At 41.9% G+C, this 24,332-nt stretch overlaps 2 long non-coding RNA genes across 2 annotated transcripts; one reads left to right on the plus strand and one right to left on the minus strand.

The window, feature by feature from the left end:
- The first annotated feature begins 8,628 nt into the window (after window positions 1-8,628).
- LOC119567418 lies at window positions 8,629-23,452 on the plus strand. Its single transcript, XR_005227426.2, has 3 exons — window positions 8,629-8,905; window positions 17,264-20,827; window positions 21,040-23,452. It is a non-coding gene; the product is annotated as an uncharacterized LOC119567418 (long non-coding RNA).
- LOC122462443 lies at window positions 12,757-19,736 on the minus strand. Its single transcript, XR_006284977.1, has 2 exons — window positions 19,694-19,736; window positions 12,757-14,218 (listed from the first exon to the last, which is right to left on the minus strand). It is a non-coding gene; the product is annotated as an uncharacterized LOC122462443 (long non-coding RNA).
- Window positions 23,453-24,332: the final 880 nt, after the last annotated feature.

Below are 24,332 nucleotides of genomic sequence, written 5' to 3' on the forward strand. Positions count from 1 at the left end.
GTGTGCAGCCGCACCATGAGATATCCTAAGTCTCTGAAGCAGAATGCCTCCGACACAAGATGGGTACGAATTACAATTTTTTTTGTAAAAAATTTTTAAATGATTTTTAAAATTCATGACTTTTTTTATTTAAATCTTTTTTTAATTTGCGGGTTGCTGATTTTATCCTTTCTTTCCATTTTATAGTCAAAAGTTGCAAAAGTGGCTGTTTTGTACTTGTTTCTTGAATTACTTTCCTAATTGTTAGTAGAATTTCAAATTTTCCATAGAGATTTTTTCTTCTTCAAGGAAGTTTTGTAGATAAAATACTCATCCATGCTGGAAAAGACATGTCCAGGGCCCCACTAGCATCTTAACTGTGAGAACAAAAAAACTCAAACACAAAATTGATAAGTAAATAGCCACTGCTGCATTTGCAACCATCTTCTTCCAATGAGCTGAGTATCCACATGCCAAGAAAGCAGAAATGTTTCAACTCGGCTACTCCTCCTTTAGCTTTTGCAGGTTGAATTCTTGGAGACTTGTGCTCCTAAGGAACTTCAGTGATTTTGACAATTCCACCTGTAGGTGCTAAAATATGTGTTTAAAGATGTACCTTTAGGCTCCTATTTTGAAAATACTGGCCTGTGTGTATAAAAGAGCTCAGAATAACTTGGCTAATGTATCAGAAATCAAAACAGCTTTTCATTAATACCACTGAATTTTGTTTTAAAGTGACAAATTTTATGCTACTACATGCTAATAAAAACATTATTTTAACCCCGGGTGCTGCAAATATTTATACACATGCTTAAGATTAAACATTTGACTAGTCTCACTGAAGTCAGTGGGACTATGCGTGTGAGTCAAGTTACCTACCTGCTTAACATTTGCAGAATCAAGGCCTTTGTTTTCAATTTATAAATTAAAAAAAAAAAAAAAACCTGGTAGTAGTGGCATTTTGCAAACCAACATTTATAACTGAGTTCATTATAAACTGTGCCCTAAAGTTTCAAAATTACAAATTAGTTCTACAAACCCTGATTCAAATTAAAAAAATAAATCAATCAGGAGCTTTAAATCAACCCACCCTGGTTCTAGAACTTCTTGCTTGCACTGGAGGGAGGTTATTAAGAGATGTAGCATACTCCTCTGCCACAGGGCCTACACATACGAGTGAAGTCATGGTGTTCCCATTCCTCCCACTCTGCCCCCTATTTTGCAAGCTGTGCTGCGAGTGGAATACCTCACCTGTAACCTGTGTCCTCCCCTCAGCACCGGGACTGTGCTCTGGGTGGCACTCGCATGGGATGCACAAAGAGAGAGAGCACACACCTCCACCTCTCACTGTGTGGTCATATACACGGTGGGGGACACAACTCAAGTATTTCTGAGCCACAACAACTGAAACCAGCAAGAGAATTTCCATGCTTTTGATTTATAACCCAGCTTCCCAGCAAATGACAAGAGCTCTTCGTTCTTTCCTCTGGATGCTTCACCCTTTCATCCTAATACACTAAATCAAATGACACACGTGTATGCCTTTCTAGTCCCCTGTCCAGCATTATCATAAAGAGCATCTTAAGCTCCCTTTTCATCAGTATAATGCTGTTATTAAAAATCTTGTGTAACCTCTGTTGTGGTATCAGGCAATTCAGTAAATAGCTGCAACCATTTGTAAGTAGCTAAAAAGGCTTTGTGTGCCTGGTAATGGATGTCAAAGTCCTTCTTCAGGATTTTTTAAAACCTGTTTCCACTGCAAGTCTATCAGTCAGCATAGAAATGACATGTAAACATTTACCTTTCAAAGCTGATTATGTGAGGCCCACGGGGTGATTTGTGTGCAGGGTTCTCACTTTAGAGCTACCCTGTCAGTTACATGATTAAAAAATAGAATTAATCATACCATCCGGGCATACAGAAAAAGCACAAGGAGTCAGAAAGCTCCTCTCTCTCCATTTCCTTCATCTGGAGCACAGTGCATGGCTTCAGGTCAGCACGTACTGGAGAGATTGTTTCCCACCAGATCTTTCTAATACACATGCTGTAACATCAGGATTAAATCCTAAAGCACTTACTCAGGGGTGGGCCTGGCTCTTATTCATGTTAGTAATACTTACTGTGCAAGTAGTGCCACTGAAATCACTGGGGCTACTCACAAAGTAACATGAGTTAGGACTGAAGATTTGGATCTTTTGTTTTTATTAAGTCTTACCCATCAGAATGCCCACTGGCAGAGCTTAGTAAAGCCTGACTGTGAATGTCAGGATCTGGCCCTTGGATCTCAGTGAACACACTTGCTAATTAACCAGCTCTAATATCAATATTACGGAACAGACCAGAGGGAGGGTGCTTATGCAGGGGCCTAGTCCATCCCACAAAGGGTGAATCCTCCCCTATGACCAGGTAAGCTGGTTTTAGGGCAACATTGTCCTAACACACCAGCGAATCTCCTGCAATGTTTTGTTGTTGGTGGTGGTTTTGTTTTTTTACAACAGACATGAAATACAAAGCATTGGCAGAAATATTTTCAATTCTTTTCCAAAATGACACTGCCTACACGACCACGAGTGAGGCAGACCTGGAGAGGACAGGCTGAGAAAGAGTGATTTACATTTTGAAAGACTCACAAACTGTTAAAGTTATCTTTTCCCCCTGAAAAATGCTAAGGGGCAAAATTGGCCCTCAGATGCATTCCACTGAAGTCACCTGGAGGACTATCGACAATCTACATTATGAAGGCAATTTAGTGAAGCAGTAAAAGCTAGCTATTATTAATTTATTCTCTGCATATGGTATAATAACTGATTTCTCCAAAAGGATCAAGGGCTTGCATTACTGTACAGGAGTTTCTTGAGTAAATATTGTCAAGGAATTTTGCTGGCAAACTACATACAAAGCCCAGCAGAATGAACGAGAAGTATACTTTTTCATTGATTCATAGATTCCAAGGCCAGAAGGAACCATTGTGATCATCTAGTCTAACCTCCTGTATAATAGAGGCCATAGAACTTCCCCAAAATCATTTATTTTGGAAATATATTCAATCTTGATTTCAAAATTGCCAGTGACAGAGAATCCACCATGACCCTTGGTATATTGCAAATCCAATGATTATAGTTAAATTCGTTTCTTCCTTTTTCCAGGGTGTTCTGGGGGAAGGGAAGCAGAGCCAAGGCTCTACCCATTCTCTGCCCATCTCTGTACTCTTGCTTAGAGTGGAAGAAATGGACATACAGACCCTGCTCTCCTAACTTGCACCATGACCCATGTTGTGGAGGGTGCAAGGGGATAAGTGAAGTTGGCCAAAAACACCTTTACACACCTCTGTGGCCCCCCTGAGGTAAGTCAGAGTTTAGCTCTTTGAAAATTTCCCCTCCAAAATCTGATACTTTAATGGCTCATCTTAGACAGGGCTCAAACCTGCTCCATGGTGAGGGCTGATATTGTCTTAAAAATCATGAGATTTTTAAAATGATAGTTTGGGGTTCCTTTTCTCTTACTTCTGGTTTTTTCTGAGCCTATAGTGTTCTCTGGGGTTCACATTTTCAAGCTTTTCTCTGCAATCCTGAAGGCTAGAAATTTACTTTTGTTTTTTAAGCTTGCCTCCTGGGCTTCATGAAAGACACCAAATATCACAAGACATGGCAGTACTGCTGCATTGATTTCAGTGGGACTACTCACAAAATAAACTACTCCTCAATATAAGGAGGGCAGAATCTGGCTCCTACCTTTTAATATGTATTTTCAAATCCAGCTCTGGAAGCACTCAGATCTCCTAAGAATTTAATTGTAAGTTATAGACAGATATAAAACATTACAGATACTGAAAATCACAGCACCTTTGCCACTCCAAAGGATTCAAAAAAGGAAATGGATCCCCAAAGAGAATTTCTTTTAAAAGTTATTCTTCTAAAAACAAAGGTGCTATTATTGATTCTATATTATGACATGTTAAAGAAGACCTCGTCCTCAAAATGTAATTTCTGAAATGAAGTACAATGGAAAGTAGTTTTTATATGTGCACAAACTCTACAAAAGCCCTTCTAAATCTAATATTACCACATACCCAGCTGTGTATGTAAATAGTTCTTGGGCGGTTGAAACAAACTGGTTTCATTTTTTTGCCACACAATGTGGCATGAGGTTATTTCCTCAGAACCACATATCCAGTTATTGGTTTTACATTATACAGAAAGCTGACCTCGATGCGATGACTAAAATGGAGTAAAATTCAGTTTCACTCCTTCCTAATATGAACCAATGAGAAATGAATTAATTCCCAATGGATGTTGAGGCTAATTTCGCAAGGCTCAAATGCAGTGCCCTCCTATTCCTCAGGGCCACAAAGGCCCACAGTGAAACTGATGCAGTTTTGCTGCCTGAGGTGTGATGAGCTGAGAATAGGATTTCAGGCCCTTGCATCTCAGCACACATGGATCCCCTGATCACTGCTCTTGTATAAGAGGAGCATGCTGGATTTAGTAGCAGCCGCACAGTAACTTTGCTGCTGCCTTGCTGAGTAAGTGGGACAACGGCATTTTATCTGGTCAGGCTTGGTGAGGAGGTAAAGGAGATTTGCTCTTAATTAAAGACTTGGAGGCCAGGTGACAGCTGAACACAAGTGGGCAGGAAGTATGAAGCTCCCTAAAAGCCTGAAACTCCTGGAGGTGGGTAATGTTGGCCAGGGATACAGAGAGTGACAGCCTTATTTTTAAAGAGGGGGAGAAGGAAGGAACAGAAACTGAACAGATGGCAGAGAGCTTTGATATGCTGCCAATACCTGTCCCCCACACTGCAGAATGCTGAGGAAGAGTGTATGTGCCCTCAGGATGCTTTACAGTTTGGACCATTGAGTATTGAGCTAGCCTGATGCCAATACAGGACCCTTGCTAGCATTGAGGATTGCACAGGTGGGGCTCAGCAACAGACAGAGGTGAAAATAAGCTGGTACGCCCTCGTACGGTGTACCGGCAAGAGCCGGTGCGCCGTACCCGGGTGGATCGGCTTCCCCAGGCGCAATTTAAAGGGCCTGCGGCTCCCAGCAGCAGCTGGAGCCCCGGGCCCTTTAAATTGCTGCCAGAGCCCCGCTGCCAGAGCCCTGGGGTAGCGGTGGTGGGGCTCGGGTGGCGATTTAAAGGACCCGGGGCGGTAGCGGCGGCCGAGTCCTGGGCCCTTTAAATTGTCCCCGGAGCTCCGCTGCCGCTTCCCCAGGGCTCCGGCAGGCTCTGGGGATGATTTAAAGGGCCCAGGGCTCCGGCCACCACTACCGCCCTGGGCCCTTTAAACCGCTGCCAGAGCCCCCGGCTGCTGCTGTTACCCTGGGGAGGGGGAAGGAGGCACTTGCCGGTACAGGGTGGGCCAGGACTGGCTCTGACCCCCCCAACCAAGCCCCTTCTGCCTGAGGCCCCGCCCCTTCAGGGGGCCAGAGCTGGCCCCAGCCCAGCCCCATACTGGTAAGTCCCAAGACTTACTTTCACCCCTGGCAACAGATGATAAATTCACTTACGTTCCCCTGCCCCCAATCCCTTTCTTTACACAAACTCTCTTTTCTTGTCTGTTAGGACCAGGATAGGAGTCATCACCATGGCAGCTATGATTTTGACAGTTCTAGGAACAAATATCAAAGGCTGGCTGAGTTCAGGAGCATTTCTTGCCTTACCTCTCTGTAAACAGGGAAGGAACTTACCATGCAAAACTGAATGTGACTCTTTGAATGGTTTCTGCTCAGACATACTGCAGCTGAAACCCCCACCAAAAGATATGCTTGCTATCCATCCTCCACTGGTTACCAACTCCAAGGATGTGATACTCTCATTGCACGCTTCAAGGAATTCCAGTGGGAGGTACTTCTGTCCTGTGATGGCAGGATTCATCCGCCAAGACACAAGTAGCAGCAACAGAAATTTTTTAATGGATTTCTAAATAGGGACTAAAAGTTTTAAGTGGCTGGCGTCCAGATCTTTATATTTTCATTTCACAGGATAAGCAGTGCTGTGCTTTGGGGAAGAGGGCAAGCTGGGGGTGTCTTGGCAGCGAGAGAGATAGGGGTAACTTGGAAGAAATGGTTCTGTGAAGCGTCATTTTAAAAGTGGTTTCTAAGAAGTAGAATCCACCTATCAAGTCAACTTTGAGCACATCTCATTTATTTTTTTCCTCTGATTTTGGAAACAATAGTATCAAAAAAATCCTGTAAACTGAAGTCCTGTTCACACTATTAAATGTCACCTCCACTGTGCCCATCACACTGATGCCAGGGGCCCCCTAATAGCGGTGGGACTCCTGGCACTAGGGCATGCCATAGGGACATATTCTCCCTAAAAACAAAGGAACTAATTGACCTCCAGACTCCAAACAACTTTTCTCAAGGTTGTCAGTGAATTGCAGCACGGCTACTTCAAATTACTGCCACACTAGGGAGAATGAGAGTGAACTTTGGGTGCTTTATCCCACCCAGGTTGGTGGTGGTAAAGCAAAGCCGTCATCCCATGGCAGCATGGAGAGCGGGAACACAGTATTCATGTACCTATGTTTAAGTCAAATCTCTCTGTTTTAACATTACAGCTTTGGCTCCTTCAACTTAACAACAACAGTTTAATGAAGTTCATGCCACTGGCTGAGTCTGAGCACAATTGCACATGTTTCTTATTAAAAAAATTCCCCATACATTCAAATTTCCTGAGACCATCCCAAATTGTATTGAATACTATAAAGAAGATCTTGATCAAAGGCATCTACTTTCTGCTTTTTTCAGGGTTTTACATAGCTGCAAGTACAGCTTTGCTAGCACAACAGCTCTAATGCTGGGCCCCTGTGAATATCTGAATGCCCTCATCTCTTGTTAAAGCCAATGGGATTCAAAGGCACTGAGCACCGTGCAGAAAGTATCAGTACCTTACACAATTAGGTAATTTGTCAGGACTACATGTTACCTTTCTGCAGATCCCAGAGAACACGGACGCTCCAGAATGCTGTTAAATGATGCTTTGAACACTTCTAAGAAGAAAGGATGGCCTTGTGGTCAAGGCACTGGACTGAAATGATGGGTCTGTGCTTGGCTCTGCTCAAGAGTTCCGATATGACCATGAGCATATCATTTAATCTCTCTGTGCCTCAATTTCCCATCTCTAAAATGTAGATAATCCCACTTCCTTACTACAAGTGGTGTTCTAGGAACACATTCATTAATGATTGTGTGGTGCTCAGATAATATGGTACTAAGGTCATACAATCACAAGGGAGTACAAGTATCAGGGTGTGAGGTCTTAAATAACATTTTCCTACAAGGCATTTGATCTTTCTCTCTCTCTTTCCGACCCTATGCTAGAGAATGTAGTCAGATAAAAATTTATGTGAAAAACAGGGGTTGGTACCAGGGCATATTTTACTGTACCTTGGATTAAAAATATTTCTCTTATTTTACAACTGATGTATGTTCCGAGGCCTGGGTTTTTCAAGGCATTCAGGCATGGCTGTGCTGAGTGTCACAACCCCTTACTGATTTAGGAGCCTAAATCTCATTTTCAAAAGGCAGCTAGGCACTTAGGAGACTGTCCCATTGAATGTCAATGGGATTTAGGAATTTAGGAGCCAAAATCCCATTGACAGCAAAGGGATTTAGTCTTCTAAGTGCCTAAATCTCTTTTGAAATGAGATTTCGGCTCCTAAATAAGTTAGGGGTGTGACACTGAGCACAGCCATGCCTAAATGCCTTGAAAAACCTGGGCCTCTGGAACTAATGGTAAATTCAATTTAATAAAAACAAAACAACAGGGTAAACCATGATCTTTTCATACTGTGCTGTAGAGATGCCCCTTGAAATATCTGAGTTTCGTGCCTGATTCTACCTCTGAGATCTACAGGCAGAGTGTACCCATCCCTCACAGAGGTGTTCAGCCACCTCTACACCAGCATGCCCTCAGTCCCCTAAACTGCTCTCCATAGCCCAGGAAGCCGCATGAGGGAAAGGGATGGGCTGGGGAGGATTAGGTCAGCAAGAGGTGTAGTACCTCAACTCCCTTGCACTCAATCCTCAAGGACTTGTAATGCAGTGAGGATTTTGGAGCCTTCCCTCCATAGTGGGGATCCTTTTTTAAGGGGAGCCATGGGAGCAGCCACAGCCAGGACACTCCCTGGCAGCATGGTTCCAGTGGAATCATGCTACCAAGGACCAAGACCAGGACCAGAGATTCTGCAGTTCTGTGATTAGAAGAGCCTAATCTACCACTGATCCCTCACAGGCTAGTGAGTGAGGGAGACAAATACACTCTAACCCCTACGGACTAACAAGGGAGAAATATCTGTGAGGTCCCCCTGCAAAGATTTCCCTACTCTTTAGCTCCCGTTTGTGGGTTTCCTCCCACAAAAGGGCAATCAGGCTTTCAGGGATCTATATTTTGGGGGCGGGAAGAGGTTAAATGAAGGTCACTGACATTATGGGAAACTGAGAGAATCTTGTTCACAAGTGAACAAATAGGACAACATATTTATTTGCTCTGACCTTTCCCGAAATCCTGCTGACCCTCAGCACTGCATGTGTACTTTCATAAAACAAAAACAAGTGCAAGCTCAAAAGGGAAGGAAATGGCAAGGCTTATGTTTTCCCTACTTCTGCAATCACTTTTTAACATGCAGCACAATTGCCACGATGGCATGTGCTCATGCAGATAAGAAAGAAAACTGTTGTAAAACATGTACCTATACAGTCCTGAAATGTTGCATAAGTTACCCACAGACCACAAATAACATCTCCTCCACCACTTGATGAAGAAAAGAGGCTTTTGAGTACGTTATCTCTCCATGCTCCAGACTAGCTTTTCCTCCTCTAACGTCTGACACATACCTTCAAACACATGTTGGGTCTTCAATGAAGGAAGGACTCATTTAATCATTTCAGCTTGTCTACATTCAGACTGGCACTAAACAGGTTAGTCTGAGATAGTTAAGCTTTAATCAATTATTAAACCTGCTGAAAGGTTGTTTGTTTTAACTGGCTATTAGATCATTTCCAGGCTGTTTCCAGTTCTGAGACAAAAGATTGAGTTTTGGCTGAGTTTAGACAAAAGCTCAACATTTTCTGTGCAAAGCAGATACTTTTTGTAAAAATCTCTGTCAAAGAACAGTTTCAAGGGAAAATTTTTGACTGAAGGAATGTTGCTTCAGCTGCTGGTACAAACGGTTTCCCTCTCCCCAAGACAAGAAACACACACCTCAACTTTCTCCCAGTGTTACTTCCTCAGCGAGGGGTCCTTCACTCTTTAGGGGCTGTCTGGGGATGTTCCAAGAAACACACTCATCCAGATAACACAGTAGCTCTTACATTTCTCTCGTGTAGATAAGGTTTCAGAACCCTGCCCACCTAGCGTTCAGAGCCCGAGCTGCAAATCTACACTGCTGTTTTTAGTGCCACAGAACACACCTGAGTCTGTCGACCCTGTCTCTGAGACACATGGCCGCAGGTTTGAAAACACAGTGGAGACATATCCTGTGTTGCATTTTGAAGGAAATGTTATAGCCTCCATTGCCCCTTTCATTTGTTTGTGTCTTTTATATTATAAACCAGTTATTGTCTCTCTCTCTTTTTGCACAGTTCCCAGCAAAGTGGGACCCTAATCCTTATTAGGTACTAACATAACATAAATGTTGAATAATAATAAATAAACAATAATAATAATTAATTACATCTTTGCTTCTTTCAGCATTTTGGGGTTTTATGGCTTGCCCTTCTTTCACTTCGATGCTTATCGATGCACCCTTAGATTTATCTTCTCCCACAAAAATAATCCCATTCACAAGGGAACGTGAAGTGGTCGTTTTATCCCGAATGTTGTTTTTCATCATCTTGAGTCACCGTCCCGATATACAGCATATTTTTAGGTTTGCCAGCCACTGCAAGTACAATGACCACCTTCAGGCTTGTAATGCAGCCCTAGTGGCAGTGAGCGTGTGAATGTCAAAGGGATTATTCATCAATAGAGGAGTTAACATTTCACTCGAGCTCTAGTTGGAACAGTCTCAGCGGCTGTGCTTGTTTGTTAGACTCAGTAATATTCTCAGCATCTAGTGCAGGGGGTCTCAGAACACATTTTTTGGTGGCCTCAGAATGCGGTCATCAACTCTTGCTGGTGGCCGCACTTACACTTTTTCCTAAAATATTTAATTAACTTTAGGAAAAACAAATGAATATGCATGTATACCAGGGGTCTTGAACCTTTTTACAAACAAGAACACTTTTTGAATTTAAGTGCAACCCAGAATCTACCCCGCCCCTTCCCCGAGGCCTCACCCAGCTCACTCCATCCCCCCCCCCACCCTGTTGCTCGCTCTCCGCCACCCTCACTCACTTTCACCGGGCTGGAGTTCGGGGGAGGGGGGTGCAGGGTCTGGGCTGGGGCTGAGGGGTTCGGAGTGTTGGGGTGCAGGAGGGGGTGAGGGATGCAAGCTCTGGGAGGGAGTTTGGGTGCAGGAGGGGGCTCCAGGGTGGGGCAGCGTTGGGGTGCAGGAGGGGGTGCAGGTTGCAGGCTCTGGGAGCAGGCTCAGGGCTAGGGTAGAGGGTTGGGGTGCAGGAGGGAGTTCGGGGTGCTGGCTCCGGGAGGGGGCTCAGGGCTGGGGGTTGGGGTGCGGACTCCCGTTGGGCAGCACTTAACTCGGGCGGCTCCCGATCAGTGGTGCAGCGTGTCTAAGGCAAGCTCCCTACCTGCCCCGGCCGCACATTGCTCCTGGGTGGGGCACATGGCTTTGCACGCTGCCCTTCCCTGCAGGCACCGCCCCCGCAGCTCCCATTGGCCGCAGTTCCCTATTCCCAGACAATGGGAGCTGCGGGGGCGGTGCTTGCAGGCAGGAGCAGTGCACAGAGACCCCACCCCTCCCTCGGGGCTGCATGCTGGCACTTCCCGGCGCGGGGCCAGCGCATGCTGGCCACTTCCCGGAGCGGGGCCAGGGCAGGCAGGGAGCCTGCCTTAGCCTTACCCTTGTAATCTTGTGGTGCCAGCACATTGTAGCTTCATTTTATCACAGTAACAAATTCTTGATTTGTAGGGCCAGTAATAATCAACAATGGATAAATTCTTAATAAAGTTACCCAGAGAAAAAGAAGAAACGGGTAATTCATCAAGTGATGGCTTGAGTTCGACACCCAGCTTTCCAACTGAAGTTATACAAAAGAAAGATGCGGCAAATCTACAAGATAAGAAAAGAAGTTTTCAACAATCTTGGCTATCGTGATTTATGTGGTTGGAGTACAACAGCGAATTAGACAGATCATTTTGCTCAGTCTGCAAAAACTATTCTGAAAAAAAGATCTTAATATTTTCTACAAAGGCCGAACCAACATTTATTTCGTGCAGATTTCAAGATGGGAGACACGCATTGTGTGGTTTTACATCACATGAAAAATCCTCCTGTCACAAGGAAGCGGTAATGAAGTAAGCTTCTCTGCAATTGCAGGTACATGTTTCTGCACTAAGGTCGGCCAGTTACAGGAAAGAATCACAATCAGCTAGGAAAGCTCTGCACAACAGTTTTAACAGTGTCTCAGTCCCTAGCTCAACAAGGCATAGCGTTACATGGACATAATGAGAGTGGTTCAAATTTGATGCAGCTCTTGTTGCTACGCAGTACAGATTCTGAGGAACCGAGACAGTGGCTTAGTCGAACAAAATACAAGTGGCTGTCACATGAGGTTATTAATGAAATAATCGAAATGATGGCGCAAATTGTGCAAAAGATAAAGGCTTCAAAGTTTTATGCCATTGTAATGGATGAGACTACTGATTTGTCAAGAAAAGAATAAGTACGTTTTTCTTTAAACGTTCTTTTCTAGTGAGGACTGGGATATTGATGAGGAGTTTATTTTGTTTTACCAAACTGACACAATGGATGCGGCTTCTCTTTTCAAAACCGTGGAAGATACGCTTCTCAGGTGTGATTTGCCTTTTTCTGATTGCCGGGGCAGTGTTACGATGGAGTCAGTAATGTGTCCCGTGAATTTATTGGAGTCCAAGCCAGAGTGAAGGATCGAGAGCCAAGAGAGGAATTTGTGCATTGTGCTGCACATTCCCTTAACCTTGCCATGCAGGATGCCCTGCATAATATTCAAGAATGTCGTGATATGTTTTCAATGGTGAACAATCTCATCAATGCCTTCAGAGAGTCACCAAAGTGAATGGGAGCATTCTGAGAGTTTCAGAGTGAAGGGGAGCCTTCTTTACGACCATTGTGCCCAACGAGATGGACACGAAGGATTAGTAGCATTAAATCACTGCTCCACAACTACAAGGCCATGATGAACTGCCTAGATGAATTTACAAAAAGAAAAGGAGTACTTGTGGCACCTTAGAGACTAACCAATTTATTTGAGCATAAGCTTTCGTGAGCTACAGCTCACTTCATCGGATGCATCCGATGAAGTGAGCTGTAGCTCACGAAAGCTTATGCTCAAATAAATTGGTTAGTCTCTAAGGTGCCACAAGTACTCCTTTTCTTTTTGTGAATACAGACTAACACGGCTGTTACTCTGAAACCTAGATGAATTTAGTTACTCTTCCGATGAATTTGGCTCAAAATGTAGTGGATTCTTGAAGCAACTTCAATCTTTTTCAACATACTTTACACTGACAGGTCTTGTGAAAGCCCTGGGTCCTGTAGGAGAAGCTAATGCAAAAATTCAAAGCCCAAACATGTCACTGGCATGCGTTATGAAGAAAGTTGGCTTGTTGCAAGAGGTGTTGAGTGGGATGCACACTAGCTCATCATACAATCACTTCTGGGAAACAACAGTAGAGAAGGCAAGAAATCTTTATTTAGATGATTCCACACTCCTGAGAAAATGCAAGCCACCGAGATGGCTCAACCATGGCAGCCTTCCTCACACCTTCAGTGACCCCAAAGAGTATTTCATCAAATATATGTCAGGATCGTTGATGTTTGCAAAGTTGCCATTGAACAGTGGTTTTCAACAGAAAGCTTTACATTCGCAGTAAAATTGGAGAAGCATATAACTATGGCTCGAAACAGGACATTGTCCCAATAAGTGAAGTTTTCCATGGTGATATTAACACGGAGAGGCTATCTCTTCATTTAGAAATGTTGAGTGATATTGCAGATCGAGAAATTGCCAGCTTAATTTGGTGAGCAAAGTGAAGCAATTTCTGAAACAAAATGAAGGCTTGAGTGACGTTGTCAGAAGTTACAATTCTCCTGAAATTATTCTACATAATTCCTACTATAACCTGCACTGTTTAGCGATCATTCTGTTGCCTGCGCAGACTGAAAAATTATTTGCGAATGGCAATGGGCCAAGAACATCTAAATCACTTGGCATTTCTTCACATTCATAAGAACTCTACCTCTGAACTGCACATTGCAAGTCTCCTGAATGGCTTCATTTCAGGAACCAAACAACGACGAAGAACATCGCAAAAGAAGGGGCTATATTTGTTTTAATTTTAGAAAGTATTTGCTTTTGAGGGTTATTGATCCAAGAGTGTTTGGTTGTTTCTGTATTCAAAAGTTGATATTCTTAGTTAAATAATTTTTTCTTATGATAACGATATTGTGCAATAAAGGGAAACTGTTAAATGCTTACTGTTTCCAGTTCGTTTTTACATTATTTAAAAATATATATATCCGCTTACAAGGTGGGGGGAGGGGCGGGATTTCGACCCATTCTGGGCACCACCAAAAATTATACAAACCTGCCGCCCCTGTCTATAATTTGGGTCTGTGTGTGCAAAGAATGCAAGAGCAAATTTTAGCTTCACAGGTTTGTAACTGACGATATTCAAAACCAGTTTGAAACACCTGTTCATTGCCACTATCCAGACATCTTCTGTACTGCCTGGGAATAGTCCTGCAATACTGGGCAAAATTCCCACAGACTTGATTAAAATTTTTCATGAGTGAGGGCTACAGCTCTTGGGGCTACATTTTTACTTTTTTTCATTTACAGAGTTTTCTATCATTCAATAATATATGAAGCACAACTGAGCAAACCGCAATGCAGCTTTAAAAGTGGGGATTATTTTTCCTGCTTGAAGTGGAAACTGCCCCCAGAAATGAAGCTGTCATGTCACTGCAAGCAAATGTAACCAATATTTCTTCCTGGGATTTAGTACAGAACATAGATTCCAAATTATTAACATTTTCCTGAAGTCATCTCAGGTAGGTGACTTGCTTTAGGATCTGATGTTCTTGCCATTTCACTTTTGGTGCATTCATTGGGTTATTTTTCTTTTCTGTCCTGCAAAACATCATAGTATTTATGTGAGAATATATGTAAATGCAGAGCATATACATGTATTTTTAGTACATTCTGTTCCCTCAGCTGTGCTTGGGTAACCTGTTAAGCTTCATTTCCTTGCTTCTGCATGATCACGATGCACAGCATGAAGAGATGTTTGTAATTCGATAAAAGAACTGTGAAATTGCACATTTGCTCATAGAAATAAAAAAATCCTGCCTCAACACCTGCAAAGAGAATATTGTGCTGTATACAGTTGTTTAATTTAAGAGAGTGGAGACTATGACTTCACCCATCATAAGTGTCTGAGAACTGTGTAAGCTTTTACTTTTCAGTAGATCAATATTTAGGTGTTAAAAACTATTTCTTGTTATTCCTTTTTAACCCCTTTCGCAGAGTCAATCAGCTGTTCAAAACATTATTAGTGTGAAATTTCCTTTTTTCATGAAGAGCTTCTCACAGTTCCGCATCATTTGATGTGATATAACCTTAAGAGGTTGCTGTCAGAGAAACAGAGCATAGCTCTGAGCTGAAATTGGGGCAAAAAAAGTTATCCAGTGTTTTTCAAAGGTATACAATGAATGCATGACCAGATCCTCAGTATGTATAATTCTGTACAGATCTATTGAAGATCTGAGCCTTATTCTACTGGGATGAATTTTTGAAACATTTTCTGAATCAGTAATTTTGTTTTATCTACTGTCCCTTATTTTTACCATCCAACCCCTATACCTCTTGGCTAGCAGGGGCTCAACATAACACTAGAAATGAGGAAACAAAACGGGTGACAGAAATATAGAATGTATTGCAGTTTATTAATACATCTGATATTACTCAAACTGTGGATGGAGTGTTTCTTTAACAAGAGAACTCCTCTTTTATGCTCAATATGCTGAATCTTCATTCTGGTCACAATTCAACAAGGTCCTTAAGCCCATACCATTAAGCATGCGAATAGTCCAGTGATTTTAATGCGACTATTTATGTGTTTATGCCCTTTGCTGAATTGCAGACTATTTTGTTTATTATTTAGCATATAAAATAATACAGTGAATTTTTACAAGAGGAACGACAATCCCACCAGCTTCCTTTCTATTTCATCTTTGCCTCCACTCACATTAAATATGATATGGACTCTTACACTGTGAATATTCAGTCTTTATGTGGGTGTGATTTTCAAAAGAGCCCACCATTAGCCTAACTTTGATCCCAGTGAAGTTAGTGATAAAACTCCCAATGAGTTCAGTGAGGGCTGAGGTGAGCCAGCGCTGAGGGCATTTGAAAATCCCTCCCTATGAGGATATTCTAACATTGACTTTCCCTTCTCCAAAAAACATGGAGTAAATCAAACCACTAGAGAGGTAGCCCTTCAGTAATGAAACCAAATGGGGAAAAACTTATTAGGATACTCATCCTTCTTCTCCGGGCAGGACAGGCTTGGCTCTTGGCCCAAAAGGTCAGAATAGGCAGAATGGGCATTCCTATTCATCCCCCGAAGAACTGGGATGCAACCCATGCTCTGGCCACACATGCTCCACACTGTCATTTATATAACATGAAAGAGAAAAAATACCTGCGAAGATCAATCATTCCCAAATACAGATGACAGATAGTGACTGGGAAAAGACTTAAGTTACTTAAGTGACCAATAACAGGGCTAACATGTCATTATGGGGGGGAAAATAGTGGTGGTTCTCCCTCCAAACTCACGTAACCCATTCTTGCCCCTGGACTGAGACATCACTTTGGGAAGCAATGAAACAGTTAATATTATTGTCATTTAAATGGTTACCAATAGGCTTCAGTCTTTACAATGAATGAGACAGTTGGTTTGTGTCTCAGACCTATTGTTTCAAGCTGCTTGCAGACACCACTGTAATTTGTTTGCATTTGGTTGCCAGTAGGGGCAAGTACCTGATCAATGACATAGGGCAACCAGGCTACTCAATACACAGCAACCCAGGCTGTGTAATGCAACTTCAGAAAGAGATCATAAAGGCCACCCATACATCTACACTTCCAACGGAGCAGGATCATCATTTTCCCCAGGGAAATACAAAGCTTTAGCCTGTGTCCAATGGAACCCCAAACTGTCAGAAAGGAGCAAATCAAATCAGGCTATAAAGTTGCAGCAATGGGACTGGAAAATAACTTGGCCGTGAATTGTTTCACCCCACCTTGGATTCAGCTTCTGGAGAGGGCAACAGTACCACCCTGTATACTCTAACCTACTTATTTTAGCTGCTTTTACCACCACACTTATCATTTTGGTATCTAAGTACTGGACAAAACAATGACCAAGGAAGCACACACACACACACACACATAGACACAATGTTGTTTCTCTCACCTTCTCCACAGACAAGGTGTCTGAATTTCAGTGTGGTGGTGTTTTGGTTCTTTTGTTTGGTTTGTTGCCTGTGAGTTGCTCAGCTTGCATGGGATGCAGGGTTAGGGGAGCTGTAGCTCACGAAAGCTTATGCTCAAATAAATTTGTTAGTTTCTAAGGTGCCACAAGTACTCCTTTTCTTTTTACAAAAAAGGAGTGACCCAAACAAGCTGTTTGATTAACTTAGTAAAAACCAGATCAAAAGAATCAACCAGGCCTTTATATACACTCATTTTCCCTCCCAGTCTCAAAAAAGTGTTGAGTTTCTTCAAGACTCCTAAAAATATACAAACATCCATAATAATCCACTCTGACCCTTGCACAATATAATAATCACTGAAGAAAGTGTCAGCTCACAGAGCTGCTCCTCGACATCAATGTACCTTTCCTATGGAAGAGTAGTGCTAAGATTTTCAAATACACCTGGGGCAGATTTAAACATTCAATTCTCTTTCATATTATTTGGAAATTAGGCTTCCAAATCCCTTAGGTGGCTTTGAAAACTTTTAGGCTAAAGTCTAAAACAGGAAAAAAATTCTTGGGCAATTAATTTTCTCATGGTAAGAGCCAATCTCCTTTTGTTGCTCTAGTGGTTTTACAAGCATGAAACACACAGTTCTGGGGCTAAGAGGACTCTCTTTTTTTTTTGTCAACAGGAAGTGTTGCTGCACTGAGAGAAACTGAGCCAGGAACAGAGCAGATGTTAAAAACTTCAGCAGCCACGTCTTAAAAAGAAACAGAGAAAGAGAACAACAAAAAAGAAAAGAGAAACTACTGGTCAGATTCTGGTGGCTATCTGAGCTGTCATAGTAGCTCCTGTGCCAGCTCTTCCACAACTCTCCTTGCTGTTGACAGAGACAGTTTCCTTGTGCCTGCTGATTCAGACCTCTGAGGCCACTGATAGCCAGTACAAGTTACAGCAGCCCTTAGGCTATTCTAAATCAGATCAGGGGAGCAGCCTGGCACAAAGACGCTCCAGGATCACAGCAGTGGCAAGTGAGTTTAAATCACCTTTGCACACCACCCTGAAATGCCCTGTGCACAAGAGCTGGTCAGACATTTTCAGATAGAAAATTTTTCCGACAGAAAATGGCATTTTGGTGACGTTTGTTGATTTTGATTAACTTAAAAAACAAAACAAAAAATGGAACATAGCATTCAGATAAGGTCAAAATGTTGCTGTTATTGAGAAAGTGAACGTTTTCAAAAGAATGTTGTGATTCTCCAATTTGAAATGACTTTTCATTTCTATATGTTCACATTTTATATAAAATAAAAAGGGTCAGCACTGGAATAAAATGTTTCAATTGTATCAAAATGAAATGTTTCTGTCAACCAGAAACTATTTTTTCCCATACATTTCATTTTGTGGAAAATTTTAAACAATTTTCTTTTCACTTTGTTTGCAAGTGTTTGAAAAATTCAAAGTCATGAAATTTTCCTAGCAAAAAAACCCAAAACATTCGGTTCCTGCCCAGCTCTACTGCACACTCTTCAACCTTGACTGGGCTTCAGTCTCCAATTCTTGCTCTCTCTCTCTCCTTAGACTCCAGTAAACCTTGATTTTAAATTCTAGCTTTATCCCTGTTATCATCAGATTCATTCAGTATCTCAACCAGAGAGATATATGGACTATAAGTTTTCCAGGCCACTACCTTAACACCATATACCTTCTGGGAAAGGCATTCCAACTTCACCTTCTCAATAACAGCAATTTCTCAAAAACAGAGAGATGGAGTCACTTCACAGTGATCAATGGCATTCATTGAGCTGCCCACAATTCTATTCCATTTTATATAGATAAGGTTCTTATGCTGCATTCATCACTATAGCATCTGAGTGCCTTCTAGTCATGTATTAAGCAATGTGACTAACTGTTCTTAGCGGTGACCACATCTTTTTCCTGAGTGTTACAGAAAAATTTAGAATCCAGCGAGGTGCATGAATTAAAATTATTCTTTCCAACATGCATTATCTTGCATTTTCCTTCCTATCTTGGGTCTCTCTGAAGTCCTTCTTAGTCTTCTCTGGCCTTGACTAACCTTAACAATTTTGTACCTTCTTCCAATTTTTAATGTCTCATTGCTTACTGTTTGTTCCACTAATAAATATATTAAACGACACTAGTCCCAGTACAGAATTTCACTTTGCATGTGCTATGACAGCAGGAAACTGGAGGTCATATTATCTGATTGCATTTGTTTATGATTTGATGTCCATGCACAAGGGTGATATTGACCTGCAGATCATAGGGGATGTGTAGAAACCTCTATGCACCACTTGCACCCTTATCTCAGGAATCAGAGGGTCTTAAGTGGTACATAGTGCCTTGTGTGGTCCTTCAGCGCAGGATTAAATTGTTTCTGTAACGAGCTATGCCTCTCCAGTATACATTTATACCAGACACTTGATGCTGAAGTACTTGTCTACAGCCTAATATAGCACACCTGGTGCAATGTGCCCTGTTTTTGAAGTCCTGCTGTAAGGGACCTAGGCTAAAGTGATCATCCTTTCATTGGGTAATGCTGTCTTCATGCTAGTTCATTTATAGGCCCCCTCACTGCTTGGCAATTTCACTGAACTGTGCTGACTTATATGCATTTATACTCACCAGGGAACTACCTGGCTCAATAAACTCATTAGTCCCTAACATCAGACACAAGGAAAAGACATCTGACTTGTTAATATTCCTTTACATCTAAATCACAATGGTTTGCTAGGGTAAAACAAAACAACAAAAACCCAATATGAATATTAGCAAATTTTATATGCTGCTACTTTTATTGGTTATCTCAGTTAGTCTCTTTACTGGGCTTCTGTCACATTTCAGACAAAGTAATCCACAATTTTATTTTCTTTTTATCATCATCAGGCTTGATTTCATGTAAAATATCTAGAATATTTTTCTCTTACATTCTTCCAAGCAATTAATGAAATAATATTTTTTTTTCTTAAATACTAAGTCTTTTACACCTCATTGTAAGAGCCCTCTTTTTACAGTTACACCCTACAATCTCACACTTACATTGTCTGTATACCAATAGTGAAAGCTTTATGGGAAAAAGTTGTTCATAAAGTTTCATTACCTTCTTTCCAAGTTCATTTGCAACCGATTTTCAATAAATGCTTTACCTCTTCCATCCCCCGTTCTAAGGACTGATTCGTCAAGGGTGGACAAAATAGATGCCAGACAGAGAAAGAGAGAAAAGCATTTTAACAGTCTTTGGCTTGTTATTAGAGCTTCATTGTGAGGCACATTTTAGGTGAAAGAGTGTTTCTGAAGTATAGTAATTGAATCTTGTCCTAGCTTTTCTTTGAGACCACTACAATGAGGTTAGCAGTATACGTAGTCATCATAATAGTAAATACTTATGTTATGGTAGCACCCACAGACCCCAGTTGGGATCGGGATCCTATTGTGCTAGGGTGGCAATGTATAAATGTAGAACAGAGGCATTCCTTGTCTAAACACACACAGAGACAAAGAGTACAGAATGGGGATACAATACACAAGAAAAGATTATGATGGAAAATTGACAAAGCTTTGTGAGTTATACAGATTCTAGGTGGTTTTGGGGGCACGATCTGAATCTTTTAGTGAAATCAATGGAAAGATGCTCATTGATGTAGATGGGCTTTGGATCAGGCCTAAATACTTCATTTGGGTAAAATGTTTTTGAAGTACTCGGGTGGAGAAGGTGGGAGACAAGAGTAGATGTTCCCAGTGATCTGAAGTTAGCTGGGCCAGGAATGCAGTTGGAGAGAGAATACTCTTACAGAAGAAGATGGGGAAAACTTTACAAGTAAAATCTTAACACATTCTGGCTTTTCCCTTAAGCCACATGGGGATAGGGAAACAGAACTGTAGCAGCAATTGGTGGATTTTCCTAAGCCATTCCACCTGCATGAGGTGGACAAAGGTTTAGGTGGCATGTGGGGAGTAGCCTTTACTGCTGCTTCAGAAATGAGCAGCATGTGCTTCCCCTAGAAGCTGGAAAGGTTAAGCAGCTGACTGACCCCAGATCCCAGGGGCTGGTGAGTACAGCCTGTGCATTAACACTGTGCATTAACATTAACGGAGGCTGGGTTTTATTGCTTTCAAGATTAGTTTTTTGGAATTTTAAAAATACCTAATATCGCTAAGAACGTAAACATTACAGGACTATGGCGTAGATTTGCTGCAGTAATAGAGACTGAAAACACTCACCTGGTAAAGAAAGGTTTCAGAGTAACAGCCGTGTTAGTCTGTATTCGTAAAAAGAAAAGGAGTACTTGTGGCACCTTAGAGACTAACCAGTTTATTTGAGCATGAGCTTTCGTGAGCTATGCATCCGATGAAGTGAGCTGTAGCTCACGAAAGCTCATGCTCAAATAAACTGGTTAGTCTCTAAGGTGCCACAAGTACTCCTTTTCTTTTTTCTGGTAAAGAAAGAGGAGAAACCCTGCAGTACGTGTTAATATTCTGACACACTGAGGCAAATTGTTTACAGAAGCTGTTGTTTAGGTTGCTGGCTCTGTAGAATAGCTGTGTTGTGTTGCTAAGCTTTTCTAGTTGTGTAACATAGAATCATAGAATATCAAGGTTGGAAGGGACCTCAGGAGGTCATCTAGTCCAACCCCTTGCTCAAAGCAGGACCAATTCCCAACTAAATCATACCAACCAGGGCTTTGTCAAGCCTGACCTTAAAAACCTCTAAGGAAGGAGATTCCACCACCTCCCTAGGTAACCCATTCCAGTGCTTCACCACCCTCCTAGTGAAAACGTTTTTCCGAATATCCAACCTAAACCTCCCCCACTGCAATTTGAGACCATTACTCCTTGTTCTGTCATCTGCCACCACTGAGAACAGCCTAGATCCATCCTCTTTGGAACCCCCTTTCAGGTAGTTGAAAGCAGCTATCAAATCCCCCCTCATTCTTCTCTTCTGCAGACTAAATAATCCCAGTTCCCTCAGCCTATCCTCATAAATCATGTGATCCAGCCCCCTAATAATTTTTGTTGCGCTCTGCTGGACTCTTTCCAATTTTTCCCCATCCTTCTTGTAGTGTGGGGCCCAAAACTGGACACAGTACTCCAGATGAGGCCTCACCAATGCCAAATAGAGAAGAATGATCACATCGTTCGATCTGCTGGCAATGCTCCTACTTATACAGCCCAAAATGCTGTTCGCCTTCTTGGCAACAAGGGCACACTGTTGACTCATATCCAGCTTCTTGTCCACTGTAATCTCCAGGTCCTTTTCTGCAGAACTGCTGCTTAGCCAGTCAATCCCCAGCCTGTAGCAGTGCCTGGGATTCTTTCATCCTAAGTGCAGGACTCTGCACTTGTCCTTGTTGAACCTCATCAGATTTCTTTTGGCCCAATCCTCTACTTTTGTCTGCATGGCACATTAAGGCAATTTTTCCCCAAAAGGATATAAAAGCAATGCACAAGTCTCAAAGACGATACTAGGAGATGCCTGCATATATGAAAGCAAGATTTTGCCTTAAGAATGTTTGTCCATTGTCCTGTATGCAGCAGCCTTGTGCTCTTTCAGTAGTTTGGGCCGAGATTCCATTTCAGCTCATCAAAGCCTGTTAGCACACAACCTTATCCAGGAAATAGTTCTCAACAATTGCAATGTCTCTTCTATATCTGAGAAATGTCATCAACCCATTCCACTGCAGCCAAGTTTCATACATGGCTAAAAGAGACAAAATCCCAGAAAAAGGAACTAATAAAAATTGTGGTTTCACCCTTATGTGAAATACATCATCATGTTCCCACTGTCCTTCCTCCTCTTTCCCAGAAGAAGCTTTCATAACAGCAAAGCTGTATACAGAAATTATTGGTGTATAGACATTTGTTTATCTGTGTATAGTTGTATTCGGTTCATGTTTTTCAAAGATTTAATTTTCAATGCTTTGAGGAACTATTTATGGGGGGAAAATATACTAAATCCAGTCTTTTAAGGGTACTCCAATTTCTGGATAGCAACAACATGAAACCCCCAGATCTTATGCTTTTAATAACTCATAAATCACTCGCTGATAAAAATAGCCCAGGAAAATCATAAACACAAACATAAATACAGAGATATTCAAGTTTATCCATTATTCTGAAGAACATAGCTTCACATTCCTAGTGCAAGAAATTATACTCATATATATATATATACACACACACATCCTGTAAGGCTCACTCATATCTTATACATGTGAGGCTCACTCATTCAGAACAAACTCCTATTACTCTCTGCAGAAGACTGTAATCAATACAATGGCTAAGGGGAGTCCCATGTGCGTTTTGCATGCAAAGTAAGCTTTTTCCTGTGGCCTGAGTAAGATCGCCCTAAAATGAGTTTTCTAAATGTGGGAAAATAGGTGGCTACACAATTCTTTACTTGAGCAATACAGAGAGTTTATATCATGGCAAAGTTGGCTGACCAGACTGATTATTTCAAGAGTGTGAGCTAGTGTGTCAGTGCCATGGCACCTGCTCTGGCCAGGCAGAGTATTGTACCTGAGCTCCCTCAGTCTGGAAGGACTGTCAGTCAATTCCTCGTGCCCAGGAGGTCTGAAACCCCCCTCCATTCTTAAGTCCCTCAGGGGTTGGTAGGAGAACCCAGGCCCACCAATCCACTGGGTTCCAGCTCAGCACCCCTAAGCCAAATCAGGCCTTGATGACTCTAGCCATGTTCTCTTCAATCCTTACGGTCAAGGGTAGGGGCCCAGACAGAGACAGATGCATCCTGGAGGTGAATGCCTGGCTGCGAAGACGGTGTCGCCAAGGCACAAGATCAAATTATCCCACTGCATAGGAAAGATAGGACGTGTGGCTAGAGACCACCCTGGCTTAACCAGGAGATCTTCAATAATCTAAAAATCAAAAAAGAGTCCTACAAAAAGTGGAAACTAGGTCAAATTACAAAGGATGAATATAAACGAATAACACAAATATGTAGAGACAAAATTAGAAAGGTCAAGGCACAAAACGAGATCAAACTAGCTAGAGACATAAAGGGTACAAGAAAACAGTCTACAAATACATTAGAAGCAAGAGGAAGACCAAGCTCAGGGTAGGCCTGTTACTCAGTGGCAAGAGGAAGGGGGAATAATAACAGAAAATGTGGAAATGGCAGACTTCTTTGTTTTCTTAATGACTTCTTTGTTTCAGTTTTCACCAAGAAGTTTGGTGGAGATTGGACGTCTAACATAGTGAATGCCAGTGAAAGTGAGGTAGTACCAGAAGAGGCTAAAATAAGTGTGAATGTAAATACAATCTGGTCCTGAGCCTTTCCCCCCAGCTCATCACTAGCTGTCAGGAAGAGATCATTTAGACTTTGCTTACAAATCATAATTTGAAATTATTAGGTTGGCCAACATCTCTGAAATGAATGCACTGACACTGTCATAAAAAACAACAGCTGTATAAGGAAGCTAGTCTATGTTCATAATTTTCAAATCTATTATACTTTTCCAGATACACATATTTTATCATACACTTTATATGCTTTTAATGTGTGTATTAATATTTCAAATTTCAATTCAAATTTCCAAACAATCACTAAATTGGCAACACTGCATGTAACTAGTTCACAAAACTTGGGGGGGGGGAGGGGTTGGGGGAATTCAGGGGGGTGTAGGGAAATCCCTGCAGTCATGCTGAAAGGGCATAATGAGTGGGGTCCCCCCGGGATCAGTTCTGGGTCCGGTGCTGTACAATATCTTCATCAATGATCTAGA

Source organism: Chelonia mydas, chromosome 11, assembly GCF_015237465.2.
Source record: "Chelonia mydas isolate rCheMyd1 chromosome 11, rCheMyd1.pri.v2, whole genome shotgun sequence".
NCBI lineage: Eukaryota > Metazoa > Chordata > Testudines > Cheloniidae > Chelonia > Chelonia mydas.